The sequence below is a fragment of the Polyodon spathula genome, chromosome 2 (assembly GCF_017654505.1).
Source record: "Polyodon spathula isolate WHYD16114869_AA chromosome 2, ASM1765450v1, whole genome shotgun sequence".
Taxonomy (NCBI): domain Eukaryota; kingdom Metazoa; phylum Chordata; class Actinopteri; order Acipenseriformes; family Polyodontidae; genus Polyodon; species Polyodon spathula.
In genome coordinates this window covers 97,261,613-97,280,700 of record NC_054535.1, presented here as the reverse complement: position 1 = coordinate 97,280,700, position 19,088 = coordinate 97,261,613, and the positions used below count along the sequence as shown (strand labels likewise).

Genomic DNA, 19,088 nt, shown 5'->3' with positions numbered 1-19,088 from the left:
CTGTTGCAGCAGCAAAGGTCATTCAAAATGATCTAGACAAGATTCAGAACTGGGCAGATACATGGCAAATGACATTTAATAGAGAAAAGTGTAAGGTACTGCACGCAGGAAATAAAAATGTACATTATAAATATCATATGGGAGATATTGAAATTGGAGAAGGAATCTATGAAAAAGACCTAGGAGTTTTTGTTGACTCAGAAATGTCTTCATCTAGGCAATGTGGGGAAGCTATAAAAAAGGCTAACAAGATGCTCGGATACATTGTGAAAAGTGTTGAATTTAAATCAAGGGAAGTAATGTTAAAACTGTACAATGCACTTGTAAGACCTCATCTTGAATATTGTGTGCAGTTCTGGTCACCTCGCTATAAAAAAGATATTGCTGCTCTAGAAAGAGTGCAAAGAAGAGCGACCAGAATTATTCCGGGCTTAAAAGGCATGTCATATGCGGACAGGCTAAAATAATTGAATCTGTTCAGTCTTGAACAAAGAAGACTACGTGGCGACCTAATTCAAGCATTCAAAATTCTAAAAGGTATTGACAGTGTCGACCCAAGGGACTTTTTCAGCCTGAAAAAAGAAACAAGGACCAGGGGTCACAAATGGAGTTTAGAAAAAGGGGCATTCAGAACAGAAAATAGGAGACACTTTTTTACACAGAGAATTGTGAGGGTCTGGAATCAACTCCCCAGTAATGTTGTTGAAGCTGACACCCTGGGATCCTTCAAGAAGCTGCTTGATGAGATTTTGGGATCAATAAGCTACTAACAACCAAACTGGAACTCTGGTAAAACAGCAAATCAGTTAAATAACTTGAAGAATATCACTTTGAGACAGAATATACTTTTAAGAATATAAAATTCAATTTATGTTTTATATAATATATATAATATATATATATATATATATATATATATATATATATATATATATATATATATATCTATGTATAATATTACTTAGGTGTTCGTAAAGGCCTCCGTCCTTAGTAGAATTTTTGCGTGCAATGTACTAAAGGGCAGGTTTTCATGAACAACTACCTTAATATAACCGCAAGTTTACAAACAGCATCAATTACTGCTCATTGTACAGGAGAGATCGGAATTTGCATCCCATTAAAAATTGTAAGTAGATTCGCAATGCCGAAAGTCAAGATAAGTCCTTCTGGCAAAGATAAATGAGTGGTATAGTGAACAGAAAGAAGTAGCAGGTAAATATAATAGAATCTAGCTACAGCTTCTGCAGACTCTGATCTTGATGCAGCTATGGTTGTGGCCAATAGGAAAATTAAAACAAATTTCCACAAAGACGAAATTGACCTATTAGTTAGTGAAGTGGAAAAAAATCAAGAAATATTATTTCACACTTTGCAGGGCCAAAAAAACATTAAGAAAATAAATATGAAAAGAAAAAACTAACAAAATAAATTCACAGACACTTGACTTTTAAAAAAAAAATGGCATGACCTTAGAGGATTACAAAAAAGAAAGAAGCAGAAAATAAAAAAAAAAAACAATCAGGACAATGTGATGAGTTAAATGCAGCACACACCCTGAATGTGATGTGTTAAACGCAGCGCACACCCTGAATGTGATGTGTTAAACGCAGCGCACACCCTGAATGTGATGTGTTAAACGCAGCGCACACCCTGAATGTGATGTGTTAAACGCAGCGCACACCCTGAATGCGATGTGTTAAACGCGGCGCACACCCTGAATGCGATGTGTTAAACGCAGCGCACACCCTGAATGCGATGTGCTAAACGCAGCGCACACCCTGAATGCGATGTGTTAAATGTAGCGTACACCCTGAATGTGATGTGTTAAAGGTGGCGCACAACCTGGGCACAGCGAAAACAAACCAAAACATAAATCTAAAAAGAAAGGCTCCCCAAAAACGGAAACCATAAACAAAACTAAGCTTGTTTCTATATATGGAAGTTTACCATGGTAATTTCGCATGGTAATTTTCCAGTTTGTACTCGTCTGTACCCTAACCATACTTCCCTTTGCTTTCAGTAACGCAGAAAACTTTTGTTTGAAGTCTATGTATATTTTAGTTGTGTAAAGGAAAAAAAGTACAGTACATACAATAGGCTACGCAAGTAATATTTTTCGTCGTTTTTCAGTTGGCTATGCACTACACAATTAATTCCGGAGAAGAAAAGATTTCAGTTTGTGGATAAAGAACTCTGCAATGATTTGTTTCCTTTTCATTTATTAATGTGAAGTTTAAAATAAAGCACCTTTACAAATATAAAATAAACCAAAACAAAATGCATTTATTGCCCTTGTTATTAAATATAGACTATTAATAAATAATTTTTTTGGTTTATTTGATGTTTTGAGATGCTTTATTTTAAAGTAAATGTTTAAACAGGAAGTTTCACACACTAACATCTAGCGAATCGACACCAGTGGGAGTCATGCGTAAAACAAAAGACACAAACCGAAGTCATAAATCAGGAAAAAATTATAATACATCAAGAGTAAGCACAAAACTTTGATATAGTAATGATTCGTACATTTGCTTACGAAAGCAGTGAAATGAACAGTCGTAACTAAACTAGCGCAGCAGGGATGAAACTAAGTTACAGGAGTGAAAATGACTTTAGTTCATCATGGGTAGGTCAAGATGCGAAAGAATATTCAATGATATATGGAGCCCATGATATTTACTTAAAATTCACTTGCCGTGATTAGCACTATAGTACTTCAGATTAAAATGCGTCTTGTTTTCTGAAACACAAACAGGTATGGAAATGTTATAAAGACTTTAAATAAATGGTGCAAAGCTGAGGTGACTTATTGTTGATTTTCTGTGGCACCAAACAACGTTTAGAATATAATGGAAAAGGAAATGTAGTTTAATAAATGTACAAAATAGATGTACTTTGTTTCAGATCTGGTCCCTTATCTCATGGAAAATACACAAAGTCCATTTTACTTAAATTAAAAACATTGAAAATCAATGAGCAATTTCAGAACATAACTGGTGTATGTTACCCGTCAAGATGGTATCTTTGAGCAGTAGGGAGAAATCATATTAATCTGTAAACAATACACCCCCTCTTCAGTGGTAAATATTGCTATTTCTACTTTTTCATACCACAAGGTAACAGACATACAGTAAGCATGGGCATTTCACACAGTCAAAGCTCACCGTGAGAGTTTGGTGTTCTTTTACAGATTTTAAGTAGTCTGATCTTTAATGTATAAATTGTAAAAGGTAAGGGATTAAACTAATACAGACTAAAGCTCTCTGCATATCTACACACTAGACACAGAGATTTGTCAGGACTAGTAACATAAGCATTGATGTTACTGACTATTTTACTGCCATGATACATACGTGTGCACTATGTGTGCACTCCAGTCTACACATTGCACTGTATTTTGTTGAGGTGGGAAATAAAATAAAATTCAAACTTAAAATAAAATTGGCTTCCTCCCTCAAGTGTCATTTTACATAAATCATAAACATAAATTATCTATAACTTAATAAAAATGCTTAGTCAGAATTCTAAGGTAAAACCTATAAGAAACTAAGTTAAGTAAACAATCATTTCTGCTGCCTTCTTCAATGTAATGCACTTATGTCTTCTGATGGCAGCACACAGTACACTGAAAAATGTACTAGCTAAAATGTGTGATTACTTGACTTGGTTTCTTACAAAGGTTTACCTTAGGCAACCAGAAAAAAAACTCACCCACAACAGAGAAGGCCTTTATCAGTCAATCAAGCATGTATTTAGCAGTTATTTTTATTGCTTTAAAAATCCAAATTGGCCATAGACACAAATTAAATGTATTAAATGTGTAGAGGTTAAAGCCCATTCTGCGTGTTAGCAATATAATTTGGCCAAACAAGGGCCATAAAGTTTTACAAACAAACTCAATAGAACAGCAATAATTTGTAAAATATTGTTCAATAAGTTTGACCCTATGTAAGCTAACATAAATGCTTAGGGGATGGTGATTTTGTATTTCTCTTAACCTCCTGCCCTCTTTAATAATGAAGATAGATAACTATAATGAGGGACATTTTTGATAACAGAGTGGCATGCAAAGGGGGTCAAATAGCTGATCCTCATTTAAAAAAATGTAAAAGATTGACCAAATAAATAACATCCTGCTGTTAACTGAGGATCACTATAAATAGAATAACGATGTTCTAACAGCAGGAATCAGAAAATATATAGGCTGTAGCACTCTGTCTGAAAAAAAAAAAATAAAGACCAAATTGTCAACTGAAAAAAAGTTTGTTGTTTGATTGTATTTTTATATATATATATATATATATATATATATATATATATATATATATATATATATATATATATATATATATATATATATATATATATATTATATATACGTTGTGTGGCATGGTGGTTAGCACATCTGCCTCATAGTGCCAGAGTCCTAGGTTTGATTCCGGCCTAGGGTCTGTCTATGTGGAGTTTGCATGTTTTCCCATGTTCGCGTGGGTTTTCTCCAGGTACTCTGGTTTCCTCCCACAGTCCAAAGACATGCTTTTCAGGTTGATTGGTCACTCTAAATTGTCCTGTGTTTGTCTGTGTGTGTGTGTGTGTGTGTGGTGCTCTGGGATGGACTGGAGTCCAGTTCGAGGGTGCAGTCCCTCCTTGCACCCTGTGTCTGCTGGGTTAGGCTCCAGCTCACCACGACCCTGTAAAGCAGGGGTTCCCAAAGTGCGGCCCCCCAAAGCCCACCCTTTCTGACCATTAACTTTATAATTTTCTGCAAATTTTTGTAAAAAACTGTGCATGTAATCTGGGGGAAATTAATAATACACAGCAGTCAAAGTTCATAAAAATTCCCTAACATACATTTTTTCCATGTTTTGGATCAAATCTGGACCCTCTTAAGCGAATTTTATTAATTAAGTCGTTAGGGTCATTATATCATGTGCACTGTCCCTTTAAAAAAATAATGATAATAATGGTGTCGACAGTAGATTTGCCGTGCTGAAGGAAAATAACATTGAACCTCTTAAGAAAAGAAAAAGCGCTTCTACTTTTCTTAAATTATTAATTTGTCTTATCCTATCTCTTTCCACGGGGGATGATGCTCGAAGACTGTGATATCAAGACGTGAAGGTACCATCCAAACAACGTTAGATTACTTTATTCCGCTGAAGTAGCTAGCTCGCTTCTGTAATGTTAACAGAGCGACTGCAAGAAACGTTACCGTTCAGGATACAGGCACTTTCTGTTGTAGCTTTCATTTTATTATTTTAAGAGCAAAACTGTATTCAGCTTCAACAACATCTGTAAAATGCTTTTTGTACAGTATTGTAGTTTTGGTGTTCAACTTGGATCTTTTGTTGGAGAAAGTACTACTGTAGTAACAGTACCCGGCTACAGTTTAAAATTGTCACCGTTACATTTCCTTTTTGTGCTGTGTTTCTGAATAAGACTGCAGTTAGGCTGCAGTACAGTAGCTAGTAGGATGTTACGTAGCAATCGAATGTAATTGTATAAAAAGCGCCAATGTAATAGCAGATAATTTATGGATGATTAATGCTGCACTTGAAATAGAAATGTGTGATTATTTTGTTGATTTCAAAAAGAAAAAAGAAAAAAAACATCAAGGTAAAATGGAGTAACGTCTGTGTTTTATTTCTGCACATTTACTATGGAAATAGCTCTAAATGTCCACACCATGGGGCAATTTACATAATTTGTTTAATTCATAATTTGCAATCTCAGACTGTTTGTATGGTCCCCAGAGATTTGAATTAAACGGAGTTCACTGTACATATATTCAGCTCTCAGTGAAGTGGTTAGTTGTATAAGTCAAGATGCATTCTGCCTCACTACTGAAGAATAACCCACAAAAGAGTATAATTGGTATAGTTTGAAGAGTACCTATTTCGGTATTATTTTCTTTAATTGTTGTGACCAGGACAATGTAAGATGTGACAGCATGATACTGGTGTTCAAACCTAAGCCTGTTGTGGCACCAAGACACAGAATTACATTTCAAAGCTGCTGGTGTTGCAGTGGTAGTAATATACATGCCTAATTTAAATACAAAAATGTGTAGGAAATAAAAAAAAGGTATGATCTGGGACACGTTTCGGTTTCTTGAGTGGTATGTTCTCTTGTGCGGCCCCCCATCCCATGCAACCTCCGGAAATTGGTAATTGGCAAAAAGTAATAGACGCGAAGGATACTATCATTGTTAAAATAAATAAATAAATAAATACATTTGGAACCCCTGCGGGGCCCTCTGAGTGCGTGGGACCATGTACAGCTGCACCTGCTATTGCTCCGCCACTGATTGTAACATATTGTACTTTTTTATTTGTCGTAAACATTACATTGAACATTGCCATTTATAGTAACATTTAGTGAATTAAAAGTAGACTGATTTCCCACATCTGAGGGAGGATTCATGGAATAGCCAAACACTGCAGTGCACTGGCACTCGAGGGAGGGGCTTCCAAGTGTTTTTTTTTTTGTTTTTGTTTTTTTTAAAGAAATTAACCTATTCAGGCTTTGCGGTGTTCAAGAGAAGCTAACCAATGATTTCTGAGTCTGTTTTCACACGATGCCGGTAACCGGCATAATTTCCCTAGATTATAAACCAGCATGATATGTGGACTAAACGACTTCCGTGTCAGTTTACGCAGTGCAGAGTCCTTTCTGTCCACGGCGATCACAATAGAATACTAAGTAAATACCACAGTATATTTGCCAATTTTTCTGTAATTCTTAGTGACAGAGATGAAAAAAAAAATAAAAATAACAGTTGTTAAGTGATTGAAATGCTAATTCAGTTGTATGTTGACATTTTTACCTGCAGAAACACTGTTTAGATAATTATTACTATTAAGGCATAGTAATATTAATAGATCAGTTAAGTAGGTTGGTCTGTGATGTCATAGCCATGCAGTTAGACAATTATTACCGTATTGTCATGTGATTTTGTTCAGCGAATCGCAGTACTTAGTTTATCCAAGCCATTTTTATAAGTTTTGTTATGTGAACCCCTCTAGTAATCCATGTCATCTTTGAGTCTGATTGTTTTGGTACATGGCTTGTACTGTCTATGTCAGTGGTCCTCAAAGTGGTGCCCGCGAAGCCAGGCCATCGTGCCTGCGGCAGCTGTTCTTAAATTATGTGTCGTGAACACATTTTTGGCTGGTTGTAGCGCGGGAAAATAAAGAAAGCTTTAAACGTGCTTGTACGTACACGTCTTTTTTTTTTCCTTGAATGGCTTTTGCGATACGATCAGCCAATTGAATATCTGCATTGTCTCTGCGGTAGCCCAATAATAAGTTAGCTGGCTGGGACATAAACAGTGTCTGTTTCAGGTGCAGGTACTGACTAAGTTTACCCAATAGTAGAGTCAAATATCTGCCAAGGTTTACGCAGCTGTCCAGTCATAAGCAAGCAGAGGCCGTTCACGGTATTCTGCATGAAAATTGAAGGCGAGTGAGTAGCCAAAGGGAAAGTGAAAGATCTGACAGCTGTCCAGTCATTCGTGAGCAGAGGCAGGGTGTTAATATGTTAGTAAGCACTGAATTTCACTGACTGTTATTGAGAAAAATAATACATTTAAGTATTTAGAATTACATTTTCTGTCTATATTTTTTTATTTCACCAGACATGGGGAACACTGTAGTATATTTAGTTACGAATCCATTTTCTTTGAATAATTGTACTGGAGATGAGTGATCTTTAAAACATAGTAATGTTGACAAATTTGTCAAATTGAAACAAAGCAAGACACTATCTACACTTTTTTATTTTATTTTATTCATGGTTATCTGTGTAAAAATATTTGCATATTTTATTTAAAGAATAAGTGCAGCATGCACAATTACTGCCTGAGACTTGGCCTTATCAGAGAGAGCCAAGAATAACCTCACTGAATATATATATATATATCGCGAGAAGGCACTGTGTAAGATAAGAACCTATGCAACAGTCAGTGTGCCTGCAAACAGCCAAGTAAGATCAGTGTATGCCTGTGCCAAAATTACTTTGAGGACCACTGATCTATAATATTTTATTTTATATATATATATATATATATATATATATATATTTGTTTAATTGGTGAAGGTATGTTTAATCTGGCAAAGCACTTTGATCGTCCGCTTTTCAGTTTAGCAAAGAAGCAATTGCAGACAGACAAGCTGTTGAATCATTATGCGAGCAGACTGCCAAGAGGCTGTAATATTACCAAATTTCATTTAAGTAGAGCATTTCACTTATGAAATGACCTGAGGCAAAATAGAGATATGTATAACATGATTTAAAATGCATGCAATCAGATACAAATCACATTGGCCTATACAAAATACTGGGAAGCCTTAAAGTTCTCCAGTGAAGGTCTAAATGCAGACAGTGTTAGCATGTTTAATATCCCTGGAAAGGTTATTGATGCACAAAGGAGCAGAGGCGTGGTTTGTTTCTGTTGTACATAGGTAATATCTCGTGATTATGGAGCTGTGGTGCAACAGAACCTTTGTCTTTGCCTAATGCAGCATTTACCCTATTTAAATCTGTTCCAGCAGAGAAAAAACAAGGCTCTGCAAAAGATTTAGTTAGCCAGATTAACCCTTTCCAGTCCGATGTCGAACCCTGTCTGACATCATCAAAAAGGCATAAAGCACAGGTCTGTAGTTGTTTTTTCTCTTTAAAAATCCAAGAAAACCTTTCAATGGCTGAGTGAGACCGATAGGAGCCGACTGAAGCTGAAAAAAGAAAAAAAAGGCTGTTTCTGATAGCCCCATGCACCACAGAGATAACACGGACATAAACAAAGGAGATAGCTGCTTCCGCATCCAGCTCTCAAAGAATATCACAGACATTTGCAGAGCTTTTTGAGATGTTATAGTAATAAAATAATGACTTGGATCGCATTATTGAGGAGTTTGGTGATAAACGAGTGATCAGGAAAGGGTTTATCAGTATGCATGTCTGTGAGGAGGAATGTGAAAAATACAGAGAACAAGGGGTGGGGCTGGAGACGCAGTACTGAGTGTACTTTTGCTATTCAGTGCCTTTTAAACCTGTTGTGAAAAAAATATATTTTATATAGCGTGTGTCAAATAAACAGCGCGTGTGAAAATAAATTGGACCTGACGATCCTGACAAGCGCTGATTAGATGGACCGCTAACGGTTAAACTTGTGTTATATTTTAAAGCCACCACACACGAACACACACACACACACACACACACACACCTGTAAATTTGTACCAGTTATCTGATTCTATTTTCTCTTTCGCTAGTACTGTATTTGGCAGGTATTGTCCATAAAATAGGTGTCATTTTCAATATATTATTATTTATTATACAACAGTGGAATTGATGTACCACTTACAGTACAGTAATCCATCGTGTATCTGCCCGTCACATATCCACTCTAACCGTTTATCTGCCATGATCAAGCTCCTCAGCAACGTTAGTTTATTGTTGAACAGAGAATATTAGTTCAGATATTGTAGATCCTACCAAAGTTTTCGTTCACCGTGTTGTATGTACTCTGTGTGCTGCCATTGCTGGTAGTGTTACATGAACTGTTCAGTGTGTTGATATGTAAATAAATCCTTTTCGCCTGTGGAACGTATCAACTTCAACTTCTGTCTCGATAGCCTGTCTGTCACTCAGCAGCGAATGCACGCACCCACACGGCAGACAGCTACTCTGTCACAAGCATTAATAACCTGTGTCTTTCTAAACATGGGATTTAGGGGAGCTCCCTAATAAAGGCTGAATTTCAACACAATAATTGTCTGAATTGTTACAGGTGTATATAATGTTATTTAAAACAGGATTCATTCATTCGACTCATTACATATCCGCCCTTACACTGGTCTCACCGCAGTCGGATATGCGACAGATTACTGTAGTTCTCTAGGGATTCTAAGTTGTTATATCTATACAGAATCGATATGCTGTGATCAACCAAATATCAGAAAATATCATACTTTCACAAAATGTCACATCAGCACAGCTCAGACTCAGACCTCCACTAAATGAACTTTCAAGGGTCTGTTTATTAAAATAAATGATAAATAAGTACTGTCTTATCTGAGTGTGTAACAAGCTCTTTAATCTAGTCAGTGCAATCCACACAATGGTTTACAGTGTTACGTGGTAAATAACTACTGACCTATGTTTAGATTCTGAGAGGATATGTTCCTAATACTGCTGCCTTTGATTTACCCATACTCCTGCTCACATATGTAACTGAGGTGGATTTACCAGGGAGCAGGAGGATGATGGGAAATGTAGTTCTGAGAGGTCCGTGCAGGTACATGAAAACAAAAAGTCAGTTTCTGTTATTGTTGTTGTTATCATTTTTGGAAACTTGGTTGTATTTCTGAAAGGAGAATGCATCCATTATGTAATCATCTAACCCGATTTGTATAGATCCCTTTTGTCTACACCCCATTGTTACCTCCACCTTTGTGCTTTGTCTAGGGGGGAAGGTGGCCTCGAGTGTCACTTGTCCTGCCCACTGGTATTAGTTAATCATTTAATTAATATAATTTATTCATCATATTTTCTGCCAGTGTAGGAGTGGCTAGTGTGTGCTAATGGACAAGGGCGTGGACCAAATTCAAATAACAATGGGCACATGTACCTGTCAATTTAAACAAATGTTCATTTTCATTCTAATGGTGGATGTCTACTTTTTGAATTATTTAAGCAGTCAATTGGCAAAATAAGAATTTCTCTGCATTTGCTATCTCATGTTCCTTGGATGTAAAGTGTGCTTTGGAATATGTTGTGCAATTTCATGAATACTGAAATGCCCATGTACAGATGTGAAGGCTGGCAAGGCTTGTTTAACCAAGACCACAAGCATGCATCTAAATGCTCCCCACTCAAGTCCTCTTTATGTTTTGAGCTTTTGTTTCTAATTGATTAAAAAAGGTGCTTGGTAGAAATTCTTACTAATGTCAAAATGTCAATGTAACTCATATCTATCATTCATAATCCATTTTGCAAACTTTAAGTGATTGTCCTTGTAACGTTTTGCTAAGAGTGGCATTTTCCTTGGCCTGTAACCATTGAGACCTTCACCATGCAATACTCAATGAAATGGAAACCCCGGTCCCACTTGTAGCCAATTCACTTTGAATATTAACCTTCCTCAAAATTTGTCTACTTGTTCTTGGTGAAAGAACCTTCAAGAGCGAAAGAGCATTGTGACAGTACCATCTTGATAATAGAAACCGTAGTTGAAATTGGGATACTCAAATGCATGGAACTGTATCCTTCTCCAGCTTTATGACAATAAATATATTTCTTACTAAGGTCTTCAGACAGCTCTTTACCTTTTCCCATACTTACTTTTTGGAAATTACAGTAATCATTCTATGCCTAACCCTTTTATACTCTCTAAGAATGTTCACCTACAATCCAGCATTTTCTAGACTTTTCTAGAAATAGGTTCTACATTATCATATTGAAATGTCTAGCACAATACTATCATAGCAGCGAAGGGTATGAATACTTTTGAATTAGCATTTTTAGAGTTTTGTAAAAAAAAAAAAAAAAAAGAAATTGCAGAAACATCTATTTCTTGTAACTTTTTTCCTCATCCACAAAAGCAAAACTTTTGCTACAAAAGATTTTTCCTAAAATTCAATTTCCATTGCAGTATGTAAACATTTGACTACAACTGTATATATAAATAAATCAGGCTATGAAAGTTGTAAGCAAGTGCACACATATGGAATTTGGGAACGTGTTTCCTAACAGCATTTTCCACAGATAATTGATGTCATTATTATTTTCTTTGTTATTGTTCCAAACTCTGGTGGTCCTTTCCTGTATTCAGTGTGGTGTTCATGGTAAATCCTCCAAGTATATCCTTGCCTTTAATCAACTATAAGTCCCTGTACATGTCTGAGTATCTTTGTATTTATTATGTTTTATTTAGTAAACCTTTGAATGTGTTCAGATTAATGTTTTGTATTTACTGTTTTGTTTAGTAAACTGCCTAGCTGTTATATGTTTTACAATATTTATACAGGACATTGTTCTTAGGGTCTTGCTTCCAGTACAGACCAGGAGAACACCATTAAGAGCTAAATATAAACATTAATTTATCTTAATAATGTTACTTAAAGTCAAAACATTTTTTTTTTTCCATGGCGAATCAAATCTGCAAGCAACCTTGTCTTCTACGATATGTAAAAGTGTTTCAGCTTTCATGTTTGAAAACAACAGGTGCTAGAGGGTTTTAGCTCAGAGGGAAGAATGTTTGGGGAAAGAAGTAACCCCTGCATTATATATTTTATAATGATGGCTTATGTACAAACATAAGCAAACTGTTAACTATTTCGTGACACAGCAGTTTCCTAATAAAAACATAAAGATGTTAAATGGAAAATGTGTTTGTGTTTTTTCTAGATATAATGACGATTCAATTTCATTATTGAATTATTTTCACCCAATAACCATGTCCCCGCTGTGGCAGGACTGGTAAAATCACTATGTTAAACACGGTAGCATTTATGCATAGTATAGGAGGCCTTGAGTTAAGTGCATGGCAAATAATATGTACATTTTAGCATGTTTACCATTAATATTGAAATACATATTTGTATCAAACAGGATTGTATTCTTGTAGACCTAGTTAACTCAAGAGGTTATGTTTTAGCAACAGCAAATAAACCCAGTAGAGATTGTATATTGGGGAAATACAGTGACAAAATAAAAACATTGAACAATGATTTGTATTTTTATTTAATCATAAGTTGTGATAATTTTGGATGGTCCTTACACAGTAAGCAATAAGAAGTTGACTTTTAAAATATATTTTTCACCAGATAAACATAGTCCAATGAGTATATAATCCTTAAAATGTAAGAAGTTAACAGCTTTAGAAAGTGAATCAAATTAGGGAATTAGTCATAAAATTAACACGTATTTGACAGTTATTTAATCAGATAGTCTCCTACAGAGTTGTTTCCTAATTTACTGGAAACAATAATCTCCTTAAACGATATATGCCCAGCTGTTCTGCATTAGTTAAGTAATACAGTATTTTACCAATTGTGTGCATCAGATTGCAGAAAGTGGGAGCCCATGTGCTCATTTGTGGAATCACTAAATGAGGCAATTTAAGAATTCCATTGTTTTCTGAACTTCAATGGCAGCGTTTAAATGTAACTACAAGTATATTTCAAATGGTATGCCTTGTATGCTTATAATGCTATCCCGATCTTAGTAATACATTGTTTACCAAAAGATGTTAAATAACAAATGGGCATTGCCCAGAAAGTATGCTATTTAACTGAAATTATTATAATTTAATCTCCTCAAGGATTCAAGTTCAGTTTTGCCTGAATAAAACATGAATCTTAATTAATAAAGGTAGTATAAGGCAGAGGACCATGGGTAAATACCAAATGGGTGGTACCAAATCAGAATAAGCCCACCACTAGAAACATTTCAGTGTTCCAGTACTCATGTCTGACAGCAAATGGGTTTTGCAAAAGTACGATATATTGTGATGTTCTGTTTACAAATAAAAATTATTATCTTACTACTGTATCGGTGATTTTGTATAGTGTATGTCTTCTAGTCTGTTATTGATTCCTGTGCTCCAGGAATGGCATTTTCCATGTGTTTTTAGAAAATACATTTTTATGTTACATGTGCATGATTTAAATATAATTCTGATTGTTTGTTTAGACTGTAGTGGGGTAAGATTATCAAAATAGCTGGCCTGCAGGAAAGTACTGAAACCAATTGTTCTTGACATCCTCAAACTTCCCAGTACTACGTTCTCCAAAGTTACCAAGGAATGGCAGAGAGTTGCAGGGAAGTTCAGCCAAGGACAAATAAAAAAATTGGGTGGGGTTTGGGAGTGCAGGAGAACAGCCAAATGCTATGTGTGTGTTCCTCCAAACCATATCTCCCATCCCAACACTGGATACAATTAGACTGGTGTGCATTCAGTTTGTAATAGTAAAAACAGACTTCAGTGCATTTTACCAATGAAAACTAGTTGACTTTTGTTTAAAAAAAAAACTATGAACTTTGAAGGCATTTATTTGGCAAGGAGGCTGTTAGATACGGTTGAAACACAATTGCTTTATAATTCCACACTTAACTGATCAGAAGCAATGAATGTGCTTAAAAAGTTCCACATTAAGTAGAATAGAAGCCAAGATGTGTGCATTTCATATTTAATTAGGAACTTGAGTGCCATGCATTCGAAAAAAAACATTGAAAAGGAGACAGAGAAATGAAAGATTGTAATGAAAACACAGAACTTGAGATTAGGTCTAGCTAGTAATTATTGTTATAGTATATTTTGCTTAATCCATAGGTAGCCTATCATTAAAAAATCATCACACATTCAAAATGCCAGATTAATCCCTATTGCAAATAAGTCCTATATTTTACAGTATTCAGTTTACTTTAGATCCCTGGATCGAATTTGTCTCTCGGAATTGTTTTATTTTTTGGAAGTTATTACTCATACAATATAACAGTGACACTATGTTAGAAATTGCATTGGTGTGGAATTAAGAATAATTGTTGAAGGTATCTGTGTCTTATGTATATTACATTCTAGTTCTGCGTTAAGGTTTGTGCTGCAGACACCTTTGGGCTGAACCGAGTCATCTTTTTCTGTTTGTTGGCTGTCACTAAACATTATCAAATAATAGATGCCAGTGGAGCTTTAATGCCTATTTATTAATAAATACAGATACTGCCCCACACCAGATTTGGACATAACTGAACCTTTCATGGGCTTTCTGAAAACCACATTTCCACCCAAAACTTTACAGTTAAGCCAGGTGTTTCAATTTTTGTGCTTTCATTTTTATTTTATTTTTTAATATTGTTGGGTAACTGTTTGAAAATATGTATTTTAGAAAACAATTGTAGCATTCTATGATGGAATACTTACACCAAAATCCTGATAGAGTGGAAAATAAGATCCTGTTTTTAAACTCATATTCACAATTTGTTATTTTGAACTTGTTTTGCGTATGTCATATTTGTCATACACATACACAGCATCACCCCACAGTTTAATTAAAAAAGCGTGCTGCCAAAAACAACTCCAAAAACTCACTAACAATGCCATTTACAACCAGAATTAAGCTTGTCAAAACAAACTTCTCCACAAATAAGACAAGTAACTACTTTTTAAAAATGTATATAATGAGTGTTTATATTTGTGTATCAATATACAAATATGACTGTTATGATTAATTGCAATTAAACCATTCATTAACTTCCGTTGGCTAAAATTCTTCTGAACCGCAGCACTAGAAGATTAAGTTGATTAACATTTTGTTTGGTAATCAACCTTTAATTGTGTCTCATACAGACGTATGCAGTCAATAAGACAGCTGTTGTTGACACGCAACCCAGCCAAATAAAGAGCTGTTTAATTGTGAACTGTCTTGTGTCTGTCATTTCTGGAGGTACGGCATCATCACTGCACCTGTGCCCTGCAAACCACTTGTTCACAAGCCTATACCTTTCCACACCACCACCGCAGGTGACACGACAGACAAGGCGGGGCCAACACAAAATAAATAGGATTCAAACCTATTTGTTTGCAATTTTGTTGTGCAACAACTAGGGAATAGAGCAATCAAATAACAGCTTCAATGCATATGGTTCACCAGGGTGATGCTGTATCCAAAGTGCCGGAGGAAGAACCAATACTTGCTGTGGAAAAATAACTAGAGCTTTATGACAAAGATCATCACAATTATAAAGATACAGAGATGAAATATAATGTATGGGAGTCCATTTTGAAGGGACTGAATAAGCCTGGTATGTTTGATTTATTGCCATGTAGGTTGAAATATAGGTTGAAATCATGTTGAAGATTATGTACAGGTCTTGATAATAGTTTTGTCGATAGCAATTTTAATAGTTTTATAGCGCTAGCAGTTTTCAAATCTGTCACATTGCATCTGTGTCTTTTCAGGTGATATGGTCAGGTCGCTGCTAAAGTATCGTGCTGCTCAATGAAAAACCTCATCGCGTCTGGTGTGTAGCAATCTTTAGCTTGGTAACTATATAGACCGTTTTATAAAAGCATTCTTTGGTGATATCATTGAAAAACCAATATGTTTCTTATACTGATTTCACAATCCTTTACAGTTTGAATGCCTCTTCAACTGTTCATCCCCTTGGGGGCAAATATATTTTTGACAGTAATAAAACACAGCATGGTTAAATGTATTGCTCAGGGTGTGGAAAGATTAATAGTTACACGTTGCTTGGGATGCTGCCCTATCTCAATATTTTATTTTATTTTATTCTATTCTTTATGGCAGCACTCCCAGCACATGTCATTGCACAGAATCAAGCCATTGCTATGTTTGTATAAGAGCTGCTTTATCCTAGGGAGCAAATATTTGAAATATATCTGCCAGGCAAATGCTTCCTCTTTATAAGCTTTCAAAGATCAAGTCAAGCAAGAGCTATCCAAGCTGCTGAAATAAATATAGACATTCTGTACACACTAAGCCAGTATGTTTCCTTTCCTCAGTCGACAAAGTTGTATTCCGTACCTTTTGATCTTGGTTCTTCTTAGATTGAGTTCTTGGCACTGCTTCAAAATGTCAGGCTTGCGTGACTTAAAAATGCAATTTCTTGAGACAGTGTAATGGAATGCCATTTAATTCAACATAAAATATCCCTGAAATGGTTAACAAGGTAAAGGACATACAGTACACATTGTCTGTGATGCAGTGTGGTATCCAAGTCACTGGCAGTTGACGTAATGGGTCAAAACATTGGTATGCTATTTGATGCTCTGAATTAGGGTGACTTCTAAGTCATTCCTTGATTATGGGTTAACATGCATCATATTTTTCTGCTTAATAAAGTAGTTTTTCCAGAAAAAAATAACGTCATGAGTCTCCTGGGATATAATGTACATACACCCAAACAAAGGAGGTACGTAAGATCTTTCTTGCACATCAGAACAACAGTTGCTGAGGGTGTTTGGATAAGCTAACAATGTTGTTTAAATAAGGTTAAAGTTGATGGATGATCCTATAAAGTGAGAATGTGTTCTAATTAGTAGTTGCAGGTACAGTTCTACAGTGTGTATAACAATGTGACAGATACCCTGCTAATTAAAAGTGGGGGAGATCTGATTAATGTACTGTGGCAGAGCACAGCTCTGCCCTTTAGAAATTGGCAGGGATGGGGTTAAATTCCCCTACCTGCCTGGGTTCATTGTATTCAGGTGGCTGGGGTTGATTAGAAGATTAGTTTAATTAACAATCAATCAGCACCCAGCCACCTGACATAAAAGGAGGCCTCTGCTTCTCAGTTTGGAAGAGGGAGCTGAGGAAGCAGTTTGTTTGTTTGTTTGTTTGTTTGTTTGTTTGTTTGTTTGTTTGTTTGTTTGTTTGTTTGTTTGTTTGTTTGAATCCAGTGAAGGCATTGCCCAGCCTGGAAATTGTTTTTTTTGCTTTTTGTCTTGCTTTATTTGTGTTTAAATCCCTTTATTTTGGCCCTTGTGCCCTTTCATTTTTGTGTTTATTTATAATATAGTTATTTTTTTGAACTACAGACTGTCTCTGGGCCTCTATCCACTCGCCAGCCTGCCACATGTACTCTAGTTCTATATTTAAACAGGTGGTTATCTGGCAGTAGAACAGTGGTATATGTATGCTTAAGACATTTGATACAAATGTGAAGAAGTTTAAGTTTAAAACTGTTGTTTTTTGTTTATCGGTGTCATTGTTTTTATACATATAAAATAGATTCAATTAACTATAGGGCTGTACTGTATGGAATTTTTTAATGTTTAATTGAGGATTAAAGTAAACTTTGTCTCAAGAAGCTAAAGTCATAACTTTGTTATGTAAAACATGTTATTTGTATTCATTGTATTACCTTGGATACAGATTGAAAGAAGTGATTCCCCAGTAGTAAAATAACATTTCCTCACATGGTTGTACTGTTTCTTATTTTTAAAAAATGCTGAATTTTGTTTGGGAGGACAACTGGCATTTGACTTTGATTCTTAATCACACACTGATGAACAACAATAAATAAAGCTTGTCATATTTTTGGATGCAGTGCAGCAGTATTACTGTGCCTTATAAAATATAGCAATTATAAGTTCATAGGGCCCTATGCAGGGTTCTCGCTAGCGCTGTTGAGCGTAACGGGCCCTTACATTGTTACCTGGAAAAATGACGCTGTAAATCATCCACTACGCTGTGATTTCAGTTTGCCTAACTGCCAAAAAATAGTAAAAATCCTGTGAAACATTGCTATTTATTCCTTTATGTGAGAAATTGGTTTGCTTAAAATACTTGAATCAGCTCTCAGTACTCTTCAATGGGTTGGTTGCGACAGCATGTTCTTTAGTTTGGCGCGTGCAATGTATGCGACACGGAGACGGGATTGAACTTCACTGAACTTTATTAGCACATTCGGCCATGTTGACAGATGAGGCTAGATCCTGGGTGCGCCCCTGATGCACCTTAGCAGATCTTTATTATTATACCATAACCATGTTCCGTCTGAGACTTTCATTTAGTTAGCCACTGTGGCTAAAGTAACTTAACATTTTTTAGCCACACTGGAAAAACTTTAGCCACTTAACAATACTATAAACAAGTTATAAACATACTGTTTCAGCAAGGCAAAGAGACATGTATTTTATCTGAAAGCACGTAGATATTTGACATATAATGCCAGACCCTCCATTTACAATACACAGAAATATTATATTTAATTTGCTCTATAACTGCCAAACTTAATAAATGCCAAACTTAGGCCCATGTGAAAAAAGGTTACAGATTTCCTAAATTCTGAATAGGTTTGCAGAGATATTCATGTAATGCATAATCCTTTACATTATTTTGACAGTGACACGGTTTTCTTTCCACTACAGAATGGTAAAGCAACATTGTGCCAGTAGACAGTGCTATAGTGTATGTTAATACTGTAGCGATCTGGTCTATTTGTGTTATATGTGTTGTATGGTTTTGTGTCGCTGTTCTGTTTTTTGTCAATGTCCTGAGTGCCTGTCATGTGAATGAGTGCACCTGTGGGGGGGAGCATGATCAAATTTTGGTCCCAGT

General features: G+C 35.6%; 1 protein-coding gene across 1 annotated transcript in view; it reads left to right on the top strand.

The window, feature by feature from the left end:
• LOC121304662 (collagen and calcium-binding EGF domain-containing protein 1-like) overlaps window positions 1-19,088 on the top strand; it is an 89,853-nt gene that overhangs the window by 25,084 nt on the left and 45,681 nt on the right. The gene's annotated exons all lie outside the window — the stretch shown is intronic.